The sequence below is a fragment of the Mustela lutreola genome, chromosome 15 (assembly GCF_030435805.1).
Source record: "Mustela lutreola isolate mMusLut2 chromosome 15, mMusLut2.pri, whole genome shotgun sequence".
Taxonomy (NCBI): Eukaryota; Metazoa; Chordata; class Mammalia; order Carnivora; family Mustelidae; genus Mustela; species Mustela lutreola.
The window spans coordinates 16,524,099-16,539,365 of NC_081304.1; the positions used below are offsets into that span (position 1 = coordinate 16,524,099).

The 15,267-nt window shown below is 42.4% G+C and overlaps 1 protein-coding gene across 2 annotated transcripts in view; it reads left to right on the plus strand.

Annotated features, from left to right (window-relative positions):
- Positions 1–814: 814 nt before the first annotated feature.
- KANSL1 (KAT8 regulatory NSL complex subunit 1) overlaps positions 815–15,267 on the plus strand; it is a 178,740-nt gene continuing 164,287 nt past the window's right edge. Inside the window, exons 1-2 of one of the 2 annotated variants that reach the window (XM_059148035.1) lie at positions 815–835; positions 2,428–2,565. The gene's annotated coding sequence lies outside the window, so the exon portion shown is untranslated. Of the gene's footprint in view, positions 836–1,200; positions 1,382–2,427; positions 2,566–15,267 lie in introns of those variants that run through there. The other variant, XM_059148036.1, reaches the window with a different exon arrangement.

Consider the following 15,267-nt stretch of genomic DNA (forward strand, 5'->3'; position numbering starts at 1 on the left):
ATTTTGTCCCAATTTGCCTGGATGATCTTCTTGCCTGTTTCCCTGGTTTTGTGGCCTTGTAATGATTTAAAAAGTATAAATCAATTAATTAAAAAAAAAAAACTGGAATCTTTGAGAATGGTACAAAATTCAAGATACAAAAGGATGTGCAGGGGAACGCAAGTCTTCCTCTCCTCTGTTCTCCTAGGCACTCAGTTCCCCTCCCAGGAGGAAACCACTGTTACTAGCTCTTAGAGTGATTTTTGATTCTTTCTTATTTTTGGCTTTATCTCAAGTCCTTCCCTGTCAGTAAGATGAGTGCTCTTTCCTCTCCAGGCCCTCATGATCATGTATGTTTGACTTTATATATAAGTATGGGTATGTGTATATTTTATGTACATACATAAAATCTCCCCCTGTGGCCTTCCGGCCTAGAGTTTTCATCACGTCGCTTCCTGGATGAGGAACCTACAGGGGTGAGGGGCCGGGGTTGGGGGTGATGGAGAAGAGGATCTACAGGGCACTTAGGTAGGGGGGCTTTGAGTGGTAGATTGGTGGGAAGCTCTGACGGGGTTCCTCTTTCTATTCCTTCCGCCTGGGGCCCCCTTCCTTACGTCTTGTCCAAATGCCTCTCGTTTCCAAGAGCCGAGACAGAGACAGAGACAGCGAGATACACAGAGACTGAGACGCCGAGGCACCAGCATCCTTCTGCCCCCCCTCTGTCCCGCCCCAGCGCTCTGACGGACATCCCTTGTCAACCAATGGCACTCACGATGTGCCCCGGAAGGGCCAATGGGAGACAGAGGAGGGCGGAAGATTCCCCGCCCCCACTTCTAGGCTTGGTTGAGCCGTGCAGGTAGGTCCGGGGCCGGGGGAGCCGCCGTTGGCACTGGTGCCCGGGGGGGTGGGGGCACGAGTCGGTAGGGATGATGGTGGGGAAGGGGAGGCGGCCCCGACTGCGGGAGCCTGAGGGGGTGGCCCGGCGGGGAGGCTGGGGGCCGAAGGGCCCGGAGAGCGGGCGCCGCCGAGGGCCCTGGAAGCGGCTGGGCTGGGGGAGCGGGGACGCGTGTGTGGGGCACCGGGACCCCCGCCCGGCGCCCACCAGAAGGCCTGGGCCGAGGGCTGCGGGCCGAGGGGCCGGGGAGCCTGGCTGCCCGGGGGCGGGCCGGGGCCGGGCCCGGGGCCGGGGGCGCCGAGCAGAGCCCGGGGCGCCAGGCCGAGCCGAGGTGGGACGGACCGACGCGGGGAGGAAGGGAAGCTGCATCCCGCGGGCCGCCCCTCCTGAAGCAAGCCGGGGCAACGGCCGCAGGCGCTCTGCCCTGAGCCCACTCCCCCACTCGCCCCCGTCCTAACAATGGGGATGGGGCAGAGGGAGTCGCCCCACAGCAGGAAGGAGCCGGGGGTAGGTTTGGGACTAGGGTCCAAGGCGGGGGGAGGGGTGGGAACTCGGGCTCTCCCCTTTCTCTTCTCTCCCTGGCTTTTGCGGTGGGGATCATGGAGGGGATATTAAACCTCCTGAGACTTAGGTCAAGAGTCAAACTCCTCCCCCCCTGGAACCCCCAATCCCCCCAAAAATCCGATGAGCGGTAAGGAAAGTGATGCCAAGTCTTCGAAGCAGAAGTGACAAGCGCATAGCAAGAACAAATCCACTCCAGAGGTTTTTATTTTTTAATTTTTCTTAAAAACGAGGGCATTGTAGTCTTTGGTTTTTCAAAATTTATTTTACGGGGCGGGGGGGGGTGCTGTTATTTTTGTCTCTACTCGGGCAAGCCTCCATTTTAAGCGAAGCAGTAACTGGTTAAGCTGGAATTTTCATTCTGGCCTAGGACTTGAACAAGGATCCTACAGGAGGTCATTTAATCGATCCTCCTTCCTCCACGCAAACATACCTCCCTCCCAAACTCAAAATCAAGTTGTTTGGTCTGCTTTTAAATATCTTTAGGAAAGGAGGGTCTTTTATTTGCTTGTGGGGTATCAAACAAGAATAGATTTTCTTTTTCATGTAGAATGGATTCTGAAACTTAAATTTCATAAAATTTAGGACAATTAGAATGATCAGAGAGTTTTTTATTAAGTAAAATTAAATGTGGCAAGGGTCTTTTTAGATGGTCAATTAACAGATCAGTTTCAGTAGTGTTTTTGAAGTACCCTGAACAGTCATTTATTTAGTTTTTTTTTGTTTGGGCGTTTGGTTTTCTGATGATTTGATAAGCAATTTTATGTTATCTAAAACATGTGTTAGACATTTAATCCACATTTTATGTAAAATATGTTTCTACATATATGGAGATATACATAGACACATTTGCCCTTTTCTAAGGGGACTGTGATCTGTACCTCTTTTTAGGATGGTGATGCAAATAGTACTTTGAATTTCTGTCCAGTAGCTTAAACTATTTGGTTATCCTTGGTTAGCTTTTTAGTCTAATTGAAAGTCCTCTCTTTCAGATACCTTCTTGAGACCAAAAATTTTCCTACCTGCTCATACTTGGTGACTGAGGGATTACTAAGATTCCCTTATTGCTCATCTCTGAGTATTGTCTGAACTCTTCTGACACTATGAATGCTACTTGGATGCCTCTCAAGGTAGGATGTATTGTTTTTAAAATTCCAGTTCTCATTTTATTTATTTATTTTTTTCTTTGGAATTGAGAATATTTGAGTCCTTGAATTTGCGGTTCTTCAACCCTCTTACCTGACACTCCTTTCCCCTCCAAAAGTACTATTCTGTTTGCTTCCAGGACTGATTGGTTACTCCTTACTTTGTATTGCTCCTGTTCTTGATTATTGGTGTTAAAGTATTAGTGAAGTTCTTCAGTTAACTTCCATTATAATGATGTGTTTACTTTTTAACTTTAAATGATGAGAACCCACATAGTTATAAAATTCTGTTTCAGTCTCAGTAGGATGGATTGGCAATCAGACATCCAGGTCCACTTTCAAGCAGGTGCTTTCAAGTCATAGGTACTAGGGTGTGTCCCACTCTTGCAAATCTGTAGCTGATTCATGTGTTACAAAAGATGTGTCATTAACCATGTGTTTACCTGAGACTTCCTATAGTAGATCAGAGCATTCTAAGACCTGTTGGTTTCTGTGTACAACTCTGTCAGGAGAGTCCTCCTGCTGCCCCCTAGTCCTTTGCACTTGAATTTACACTATTTTTCTCAACAGGTAGCATTTTGTGCCACGTTTCATCTCACAGGATAAACTTTTTGGGCAGTGTGGACAGCTGATCTTTAGATGAAAAAGCCTTCATTGATATGATGGTTCTCCTGTCTGTTGTTTCCTTCCAGTTTCTTGTACAGAGATGGCCAGAGGACTTTTCGTTAGGACCAAACAGAGGGTAAAGCTTTACCGGGAGGGCACAGATTGCCTTCCTTTGGAGCTAGAGACTAGTGTAGTTAAGACTGTTGTGAGGTAGTCTGTTCTGTGGAATTCCAAGTTAGCGCAATAAATAAATCCGAGAATAAACGCAGTCTGGGTAACTTAAATATAGGACTGTAAGAAATCTTCAGGTAAATGTAGACTGAATTCTCATCTTCATTTATGTTTCAGCTGCTGTTGTTGGAAAGGAGTGCTTATATCAGTGTAAAGGAATCCAAATTGACACAGTTTCTAGCCATTCTCTTTATAGAGTTGGAGGGGTTGCATGGGGAATCCAGCCAGAAGTCCTGAACCCATAAGAATTGGGACCTTGTTTAAAAGTATCTGTCTTTGGTACCAGGTGTTTTTTTATTTTTTATTTTTCATTTTCATTTATTTATTTTAAAGAAGATTTTATTTATTTATTTGACAGAAAGATAGAGAGCACAAGTAGGCGTAGCAGCAGGCAGAGGGAGAGGGAGAAGCAGGCGCTCTGCTGAACAGGGAACCCGATGTGGGACTCGATCACAGGACCCTGGGATTATGACCTGAGCTGAAGGCAGCCACTTAACTGACTGAGCCACCCAGGCGCCCTGGTACCAGGTGTTTAATCCCAGGATCCGGTGGCCCCTCTTATCTTTAAGAAGTAGGCAAGGGGGTCCAAATGGGTACGAGTTCTCTAGAAACCTGAAGAACTTGAGACCAATATATCAGATACTATTTTTTAGTCACCTTAGTTTTAACAAATGTATTAGGTACAAAGAGCCGTGCTATTTAACATGTATATTATATTTAAGATTTTAACTCTAAATCTCTGAATCTGGGATGTTCCAATAGGGTTCCACAGTAACCCTGAAGTTGTATGAAAGGCCTTTGGCTTGGCAGGAAAACAGAGTGGAAGTCAGTGTTCCATATGATGCGTTACTTACTTAAGAATTTAGTTATGTGGCTGCCTTAATTTTGTGTTCCCTACCAATCCTTTGATCAGTGGGAGACTTCTTCTGAGTCTAAACAAATTTTTTATTTACTGACATTTTCCTATTCCTTTTATTACCTTAAAAAAAACAAACAAACCTTGAAACTTGTGTTGGAGACCTTTTGGGAGGAAGAGGATGGCATTGAATATAAAGGATGGAAAATTAAAAGGGAGAGAGAACTTTATTCTCTTTTTCATTGTGAATATCCTTAAAATGTTTCTTAGATGTATTTTCAGATTACAGGTGCTTATTTTTAAATTTAAAAAAAGGTTAACAAAATGTATATTTTGGAGCCACAGTGCTCATTTTTTATAGCTCTTATCCTTTGTTTCTTATTTTCTTGTTCAGAATGAACTCTAGTTTTGTCAGGCTTTACTTACATGTTAGACCTGAGTGTGTGCTTGTTTCTGTGTGTATAGAAAATAGCGCCATCATGCGCTCTTTTCGCAAACCAAAGTACCAAAGCAAAGATAATTAACTCCAAACAAATACTCCAAACAAAATAACTCCAAACAAATACTCCTCAATTTAAGGCGCACTTATCAATTACGAATTCCCTTGGAGATTACTTACCCGTCTTCTGTATGTCAGGGATCTATAGCTTTGTCCTTGCTAGCCATGACTAAGCACTGTGGATAACGTTTGATGCCCCTAAGTTCAGTTGTCCGGGTTGAGGCATGGGGGAGATGGAAGAGGAAAAGGGAGGAGGAGGAGAAATGGGCATCCTGGAGACAAGAGTGAAGAGAAGTTGAGGTAGCAGAGAAGGGATACATGGGCTCTGGGACGTGCTATGGCACCACCGACGAGTTGCTGGTTGCCTTGTGTGCTGGACTGAACTATGACGGAAGGAGAGTAAAAAAGTATTCTTGACAAAAGGACAGAATTACAATATAATTCAATGTGATGTGGAAAGGTCTCCAAGATACGTAGTTAGGTGATAAAATAAAAGGAAGATATGGAATAGTGTATGTGGTATATTACCCTTTATGCTTTGAGGGGGTGGTGGAAAGGAATAAAGAAAATTCGTATTGGCTTGGTGTATATGCATTTAAAAAAACACTTCAGAAGAATAAACAACATGATACATTATGTTTATAAAAATTTTTAAAAAATTTTTTAAAAATTTTATTAAAACCAATGCATGATTGCCTTGAAAATGGAAATGTAAGTAGAAACACCCGTCATGTGCTCCACTTTCTCCCTTGCAATAAATATGTGACATCAGTTAATTTGATATAAATATATAAATGGTAAAAAAGAAATAAACAAAATGGTGACATTGGTCACCTGATAAGTCTAGGAACTAGGTGGGTCGAGGACAGGGTGGAAAGGAGTCTTCTCTCTGTATTATATTATTTTATACTGTGTGACATTTGTATCAGAATTTATAAACATAGGGGTGCCTGGGTGGCTCAGTGGGTTAAGCTGCTGCCTTTGGCTCAGGTCATGATCTCAGGGTCCTGGGATCGAGTCCCGCATCGGGCTCTCTGCTCAGCAGGGAGCCTGCTTCCTCCTCCTCTCTCTCTCTGCCTGCCTCTCTGCCTGCTTGTGATTTCTCTCTGTCAAATAAATAAATAAAATCTTTAAAAAAAAAAAAACAAAAAACAAACAAACAAAAAAAAGAATTTATAAACATATATTTTTATCCGGGTACAGGTCTGTGAATCACCAGGGTGATTCTGTGAATCACAGACCTGTACCCCTGGGGATAAAAATGTATCAGAATTTAAAAATTTAACACAAAATTTAAAAAAACCCTTAAAAAACAGTATTTCGGTCCTTAACATCTCTTCTCCTCCAGTGTCTGGAAGTCAGAGAAATAGCCAGGGCTGCCACTGAGAGAGCAGAGAACCCTTGAACAGTGGCTGAAGGGATACATACATAAAGGATGCTGTCACCTAGGATACATGTTCTCCTGAGATCTTAAAGAATTTTGAACTTATAGATGTGGATTTCTGGGATTGAATTAGGAGGTCAAGCATTTAAAATTTTTACTTGCTCTTTAAGTTTTAGTAAAAAGATTTTCATTGTTTACTCTCTCATGTTGGCAGTTAGATACACTGTCATGTTCTTGGTTGTGTGATCTTGGGCAATTTCTTAATCTCTCTGAGATTCAGAGTTCTCCTTTGTATTGGAAAGAATATTAACATTTACTTCACAGGAGTGTTGCGTATATTATAGCTGTAAGGGACATCATATCTGACTTAGTGAACTACTACAGTTATTATAATCATTGCCATTAATAATAGTTCCTTAGAACTATTAAGAGTAATAGTTAGTAACAGTAAGAGTGAGGGCTCTGGCTGATGTTGGACAAATTCCTTGACCTCTTAGAACTTTGGTGTCCTCATATATAAAAAGGGCATGATTCTAGTACCTAGATCCCTGGTGGACTTGGGAAGAACTAAAATGAGTTTGTTGCTTGCAAAATGCTTCGACCAACACTTCATATGTGCTCAGTAAACACGGGCTGCTAATTCTCTTCGTGACATCTGTTTGCCAGGGCTTCCATAACAAAGTGCCACAGAGTGAGTGGCTTACACAACAGAAATGGTTATGTCACAGTGCTGGAGGCTAGAGTCTGAGGGCAGGGACCTGCCTCCTCTGAAGGTGCTAGGGCAGGAGCTGCTCAGTCTTCTCTTCCAGCTTCTGGTAGTTCCCGTGGCCCATGGCCACATGACTTCAGTCTTTAATATAGAGTTCACCCTGGGTGCATGTCTTTGTGTTTAAAATTTCTCCTTTTTAAAAAGGACAACAGCCATACTGGATTAGGACCCACCCCGGTGACCTCATTTTAACTTGATTACTTCTGTAAAGACCGTTTTTGCTCTGCTGGGCATTAGTCCAAATCTTTTTGGGGATACAGTTCAACCCCTAACAACATCCAGTAGCCTTGTTGCTCAACATGGGGACCCTCAACACCTGTATGTAGGAAATGAAAATTTTGGTGCAAATTAGTAACGTGATTTAAAGAAGTAGATTAGTTCTTTAGGCTTCTAATGGATTTATCTTTATTTTTTCTTTTTAAGGTTTTATTTATTTATTTATTTGACACGGGGAGAGAGAGAGAGAGAGAGAGAGAGAGCAAGCACGCAAGCACAAGCAGGGGGAGCAGCAGGCAGAGGCAGAGGGAGAAGCAGGCTTCTCACCAAGCAGGGAACCCGATGCGGGGCTCGATCCCAGGACCCTAGGATCATGACCTGAGCCAAAGGCAGACGCTTCACTGACTGAGCCACCCAGGGACCCCTGGATTTATCTTTATCATGGATAGATTTTTGTTGCCATTGAAATTTTAGATTTATATAAAATCAAAACTTTTTACAAGGTTAGATTCTTTTTTTTTTTAAGGTATTTGTAAAATTCCAAATTGAAAAATTAAGGTCAGGATTATAGTCTTGTTCTCTGTGTCTCATCCTTTGTGGAAATTGGTAGAACTTTGGGATTTCTTTAATCTGTAAGAATAATGCTCAGGTGTCTGTTTCTAGGAGTGTGGGAGCTAAGGCTACCCAATGAGGAATTAACACCCCTCTTCCCTGTGTGTTTTCTATGAAATCAGATGCCATATTTGAAGAAGCGGACATGGTTATCCTCTAACAGTTTGCTTTCAGATTGTCATTTTCGGGGTAGACAGTATGGGTCACCCCCAAAATAGCAAGACCTTGAGGAAGTTCCTCCTGTGGCCTGACTGATTTGGTCAGCCCTCTGCTTCCATTCCCTTCCTGTGTGCCATTAAAGTAAAGTTCAGACTTTTTAACGTAGTGTATCTACTCCTGATGATCCAGCTGCTGCTGACCTTTCTGTTTTGTTTCTACGCCTTACCTTTCACCACTGGCCTTTATGTACCTTTGTCTGAGAGTTTCCTTGTCCTGAAACTTCAAGTATTAAGACTTAAACAGTTAGTATTTAGGTGAAAGTTTTTCTAAAGGTATTACATGCTTCTCTGCTGCCTTAAAGAAAGCATCCTGCACGAAATTTTTATCTTTTAATAAGAATCCAAAATTATTAAAGATCCTCACTATGCCCAGTAATTACTGTACTGGGCCGAACTATAATATGCCTTTGGAGACCATAAAATATATTCTATAAACGGACTAGTATGTATGTGTTCTATACTCTTGGTTTATTCTTTTTTTTTTTTTTTAATTTATCTATTTTAAGTAATCTCTACTCCCAATGTGGGGTTCAAATTTAGGACCCTGAGATCAGGAGCCACATGCTTGTCTGAGCCAGTGAGGCGCTCCACTCTTGGGTTATTCTTAATATTCTTGTCTGTTATCATCCACTTGCGTGATCTCCTGCCTTAGTGTCATGAAGTTACTGTCTTCGTTCCAGCCTCCAGCAGCTCTCCCCTCTGTAATACTTTCTTTCTGGAGTAGGCTAGGATACCAGCAAACTAAGCTTATATAAATTATTTGCCACGGAAAAGTAAGTAGATCTTTAGTGATGACTCCTGGAGGGACTTTTGTATGGATAAAATACATAAAGAGTGACAGTTTTCTGGCAGTCTGATACAAAATGATATGGTTTTGTTTGTGTGCATTTTATGGAGAGGAAGGGTCCGTTGCTTTCATCAGATTTTTACCATGGTCTGGGACTGTTTTTAGATAAATACGTGTTGTGAAATTGCTTTGTGAGTTGTCACCAGAGGTCAGTTCCTAAATTCCTTCTCCTAGCTCCCTACCCTAACGTGAAGGAGTTCACAGTGTTGGGTCATTGTTTTGACTATGGGAGGAAGGGCCATTCAGCTAGGCCAGAGAGTGCTGACCAGGCCAAGGCAGAGCAACAGAGGTAGGGGCTGGCACTGGGGAGAGAAGTCAGGTAGAGAGTAGAAGAGCAGCACTGGGCTTTGTTGACTGGTTTGCTCCAGAGGATAAAGGGAGTGGCCATAGTAATTCTGGGAGCTCCAAAAATATATGCACGTACCTGATTTGAAGAAATTGAGAAAAAAATTTTTTTTTTTAAGATTGTATTTATTTATTTGACAGAGAGAGAGAGTGCGCGAGTACAGGTAGGCAGAGTAGCAGGTGGAGGGAGAGGGAGAAGCATGCTGTCTGCTGGGCAGGGAGGCTGATGTGGGGCTCGATCCCTGGACCCTGAGATCCTGACCCAAGCCCAAGGCAGCTGCTTAACCAACTGAGCCACCCAGATGCCCTGAGAAAAATATATATTTTTAAAAATATTTTTATTTATTTATTTGTCAGAGAGAGAGAGAGAGAGACAGAGAGAGAGCACAAGCAGGCAGAGGCCGAGAGAAGCAGGCTCCCTGTTGAGCAAGGAACCTGATGTGGGACTCGATCCCAGGACTCTGGGATCATGACCTGAGCCGAAGGCAGCGGCTTAACCCACTGAGCCACCCAGGCGCCCCGAGATTTTTTTTTCCTTTAAAAATCATCTTATAAAACGTTTGCAACCTGGATCATAAATTGTAAGTGAGACAGCCAGATGAGAGTGAAAACAGGGGTAAAGGAATCAAATAAAAAATTTAATTAACATTATAATTCTAAAAAACGTCTTACTGTGGGGGTTTCTTCGGAAGTTAAACAGCTGCCTTGCTTATAAAGGTAATTGCCCTTCCCCCAGGGACTTTGCCTCTTGGGTCAGAGAGCACACAAAGCCTGTCAGGAAAGAAGACCTCTTGGGCACATCCCTGTATCTGTCTTGCCTCTTCCCATGTGAGGCAGCCCCCCTGGCCTCTTGAGCTATTTTCTTCCTCCTTGTAGGGACCTCTGGCTGTCAGTTGTCTCTTTTCCCAACCAGTTTCCCACCTCCTGTTCCCTGTTGGCTCTTGTGCTTCAGCTTATAAATATACTGAAGTCTCTTTCACTTTTTAAGAACACAAAATCCCTACATTACAACCACCTGTTGGTCTTCTGGTAGCTTCTACCTATGTGTATCCTTACAGATTCATCCCTGTTGCCACATTCAGAGGATCCCTTTTTGCCCACATCTTCTGAGCCCTTCTCATACTGTTTAGCACTGTGGACCGTTCCCCTGGCTGTGGTGGCTTTGGTCTCTCCTGGCCTCTTGTCTTCATTTCTAAGAAGCAACGTAAAGGGTGCTAATAGAGCATAGACTCCAGATCCAGAATCCTAGATTGACATTTCAGCCCTGCCACCTACTGTGTGCTGTTAGGAAAATAATTTACCATCTCTGTGCCTCAGTTTCTGCCTCTAAAAAATGGGAAAAGGACTCTTGTGAGGAGGAAATGAGCTAATACGTGAAAAGTGCATGGAGAAGTGTTTGGCACAGTCAGGTACAAACAGTGGGGGTACGACTCTTTCTGTCATCATTGTCCCGTCTGGCTGCTCTTTGTGTTTTCTTTGCAGACTTTTTTCCCTTTTATATCACTGTTTGCCGTACCTTGGCCCTCTCACCTCTCAACCTCTGTATTTCCTGGGGCAGGGTGGGGGGCATCTTACAGAAGTTTGTGTCTCAGTCTCCATCCATATACTGATGATTTGCATCTATGTTTTTTCCAGCTTCCCATGGTCTTAGCATCTCTGATCCCATGCATACTGTTGCCTCCTGGACATCTCCATGTGGTTGTCCCATGCTCTTTTCAGAGTGACGTAATCAGCTATTCCCCCAAGTCCAGCCTCTTCCCATCTTCATGCCCCTGTGAGTGGTCCATTCCCCCCCCCCCCCAGTCACTCAAGTCAGGAGTCCGTCTTCTGGACCAGTGGTCACCATGTTCTTGACATCCTAACTTGTAATGTTTCCTTAGTTACCTCTATGTCTCTCTCCCGAGTTCAGACCTTTGCCACCTGTTGCCCACATGAGGTCCGTCACCTTCTGATCTCCTTGTCTGCTTTGTCTTGCAAGTTGCTGCCATAGTGATCTTTGTAAAAATGTTGGGGTGGAATTCAAATGCTCTTGAATTCTTGAATGCAAAAGCATCCAGGCCTGGGTGATCTGGCTGGCCCCTGCCAGACCTTCTCTCTCCTTCCCGAGCACCCTGCCCTCAACAGCGCTGACCTGCTTGCAGTTGCTGCTGTGCACCTGATTGCTTCTTGCTTCTTTGCCCCTGGGCCTTCACTTGAGTGCTTGCTTCTGTTTAAAATGGCATCCGCCCCTAGATCTTTAATAACAGGGATGATAAGAGTAATAGCAGGTAGTAGCTGACACCAAGAGTGTGCCGTGTACTTACTGTCTTTGGGTGTGTGTGCTCGCCCCTGGCACTTCTGTTGTATGGGGATTGCAGCTTTGTTTCTCCCCCAGCTAGTCTCCAAGTCCTTTGAGAGTGGTGGTCTGTGTCTTGCCTTTTATCATCGCTTGCCATGTGATGGCACTGAGTGAATGTGCGTTGAATGAGTGTTGTTGTTTTTTTTTAAGATTTTATTTATTTATTTGACAGATCACAAGCAGGAAGAGAGGTAGGCAGAGAGAGAGGAAGGGACGCAGGCTCCCCGCTGAGCAGAGAGCTGATGCTCTGGACCTGGTCCAGGACCCAGGACCCTGGGATCATGACGGCAGCCTAAGGCAAAGGCTTCCACCCACTGAGCCACCCAGGCGCCCCTGAATGAGTGGTCTAAGGACTACATGGCCCAGTCTGTGGAGTAGTCTTCAGGAGGGTATGAGTGGAAAAGCTGAGTTAGTTACAACTACTCACCAGTCCTGGCCTTCCCCTTTGGAACCGTAGGACTCAACCTCTTCAGTGTGAGCAGCCGTGTAGCTTGGAATAAGGATTACAAGGAAGTTTTTGGTTTTTATAAATTCCCATTGAATGATGAAGGGCATGGGTGTTTTCATTTTCTTAGTTTTGCTTTTGAAAAAGAAGCCAATTTGCTGATCACCCAGTATCACCTGGTAATTAGAATGTTTTCACAGTATTAGAATAAAGCATAGGGAAATGAATAGTATTTAGCTTATGATGTTCCAACCAGGTAGTATATTTGGCAGTAAACTGATGATAATTTTTGAATGCTTTACTGGTGATCAGATGTCCCTTCCTTTCTCATCACTGTTGTGTTGAGTTTAGGCACATACTGTATTACCTTTTATCGTTGTATATAAATTGTGTTTTTAGCAACAATCCCGAATATGGACAAGCTTATACAGTTGACTCTTGAACAATGCAGGGGTTAGGAGTGTCAACCCCGTGCACTTGAAGATCTATGTTTAACTTTTGACTCCCCCACAACTTAACTGCTGATAGCCTACTGTTAACCAGAAGCCTTACTGATAACATGAACAGTTGATTAACGTTATTTTCTAAGTTACATGTATTTCAGAATGTATGCTTACAATAAAGTAAACTAGAGAAGAGAAAATGTTGTTAAGAAAATCATAAGGAGGGGCACCTGGGTGGCTCAGTGGGTTAAAGCCTCTGCCTTCGGCTCAGGTCATGATCCCAGGGTCCTGGGATTGAGCCCCATATTGGGCTCTTTGCTCAGCAGGGAGCCTGCTTCCCTGTCTCTCTCTGCCTGCCTCTCTGCCTACTTGTGATTGCTGTCTGTCAAATAAATAAATAAAATCTTTAAAAAAAAATAAGGAAGATAAAATACATTTACAGGACTGTACTGTAGAGATGCTGTCAGTTTATACTGTCTCTATAAAATGAATCATGTGTCTATCAATATCTACATCAGTATTGTCTTTTATGATACAAATTGCTGTAGATGTTATATATATTACTAACACTAGATATCAGAAGTGAAAAGATGGGCACCTGGATGGCTCAATTGGTTAAGCAGTTGCCTTCCGCTCAGGTCATGATCCTGGAGTCCCAGGATTGAGTCCCACATCGGGCTCCCTGCTCGGTGGGGAGCCCGCTTCTCCCTCTGACTGCACCCCTCTCATGCTCTCTCTCTCTCTCAAATAAATAAATAAAACCTTAAAAAAATGTGAAAAGATAATGTACAGTCTGTGTTTGTGTATAGAAGTTTTAATAAATTTTAATATTTATAAATTTGTATTATTATATGGTAGTGATAAAATAAACTAGTATCTATGTAACATTTTTTGCATTCATGATTTACCTAACATTTTCTTAATTTTTTTGATATTTATAGACTATATGGTTCATCTTCCAGTTTTTCAAAAGTTTTTCCAATATACTTATTGAAGAAAATTTTTGTGTAAGTGGCTTAGCGCGCTTCAAACCCTTGTTCAAGAGGGTCAAATGTAATTGTAGAAGTGCGGTTTATTTTTATCTAGGTCTTAATCAGATAGTAACTTTTGGCCAGCAGGGGGAGCTGAAGCCACTGATAAGTGATTACATCTCCACTGGTTTTCATATGACAGTACATCTAAAACTAATTGATGTACTTACTAAATGTTGGCCAATTGAATTTGAATTTAAAAAAATTTAAAAAAAAAGAAAAGTAAAGAAAAGCCTTACTGACAGAGAACTAATCAGAGTTTTCAAGGAAGAAATACAATTGCCAAGAAGCATATGAGGAACATTTTTATTTTTGCTAAGTAATCAGGAATGCAGATTAAAACAATATACTCTTTTACCGCCTCATCGGGACCGGGGTCCAGTGCGGAGAGCCCCTCTTCCCGGGAAACAGGGCGCGGCCGGAAAGGGGGCCGCCCCCTCGCCTGGAACCTGGTGCTAAACCATTTGTAGATGACCCGCTTCTGGGTCAGGGTTTCGTACGTAGCAGAGCAGCTCCCTCCCTGCGATCTATTGAAAGTCAGCCCTCGACACAAGGGTTTGTAAAAAAAAAAAATTAAAAATTTTTAAAAAAAGAAAAAAAAAACACAATATACTCTTTTATAAAATTTTCTAATTTTTTGAGTAAACTCTACCCCAATGTGGGGTTCGAACTCATGACCCCAAGACCAAGAGTCCTAAGTACTACTGACTGATCCAGCCACGTGCCCCTAGATAGTATTTTTATTTTAACCTATCAAATTGGCAGTTGAATTGTGCTGTCAAAGGTAGTAAGGGGGCAGTTTCCACAATTACTAGCTGAAATGTACATTGGGCCCAGTTTTTCTGGATCATGTTCTGGCAACTTACATTGAAAAACCTAAAGATGCCCTTTAACTTAGTTTTTTCCACTTCTAGGAATATACCTTAGGGGAGAAAAGTAGAGATCTATAGAAAGATTTGTGAACAAAGATATTTGTCATAGCATTATCTGTACTAGTGAGAATTCAGAATAAACTTAAATGAGCAGTGAGATTAATGGATACATTATGGGGTGCCTGGTTGGCTCGGTCAGTAGAGTATTAGATTCTTGATCTTGGGGTTGTAAGTTTGGGCCCCATGTTGGGTGTAGAGATAATATAAAAATAAGATCTTAAAAAAATAGGAACATTATGGCATTATTTAAGGATGGATGATTATACAGACATAAAATAGTATTTTTGAGGAGCTTTTAATGTCTTAGAATGTTGTCTCTTTGATAAATGAAAAATTCAGGATATAGAGCTATATAAGGACTCTAAATGTATAAAAGATAAAGAAAAAAATAAAAACACAAATACATAAATAAAAGAATGAAAGGAACTATAACAACAAACCTCACTGAACCTATTACACAAGGGTCATCAGCCAGTTCTGTCACTAAGGGATGTTTTGACGTGAGGCGCTGTTACCTTATAAGCTGTTAGCCCCAGAAATTTAGGGCCCCACCTTAGATATCACTCCTATCCTGTAGGACCCCAGCATGCACTTAATATACATAAATTTATGTCCTCCTTCAGTCTTCTTCACCCTAAACACCTCTTGGTGATAACACATTCCACACATTTCTTTTTTTAAATACTTAATACTTTATTTTTTTATTATGTTCAGTTAGCCAGCATCTAGTACATCATTAGTTTTTTATGTAGTGATTCATTAGTTGCATTTAACACCCAGTGCTCATCACCACACGTGGCCTCCTTAATACCCATCACTCCCTGCTTTTTTTTTTTTTTTTTTTAAGATTTTTAATTTATTTGAGAGAGAGAGAAAGAGAGAAAGGGAGGGATCACGAGTAGGGGGGAAGCTTAG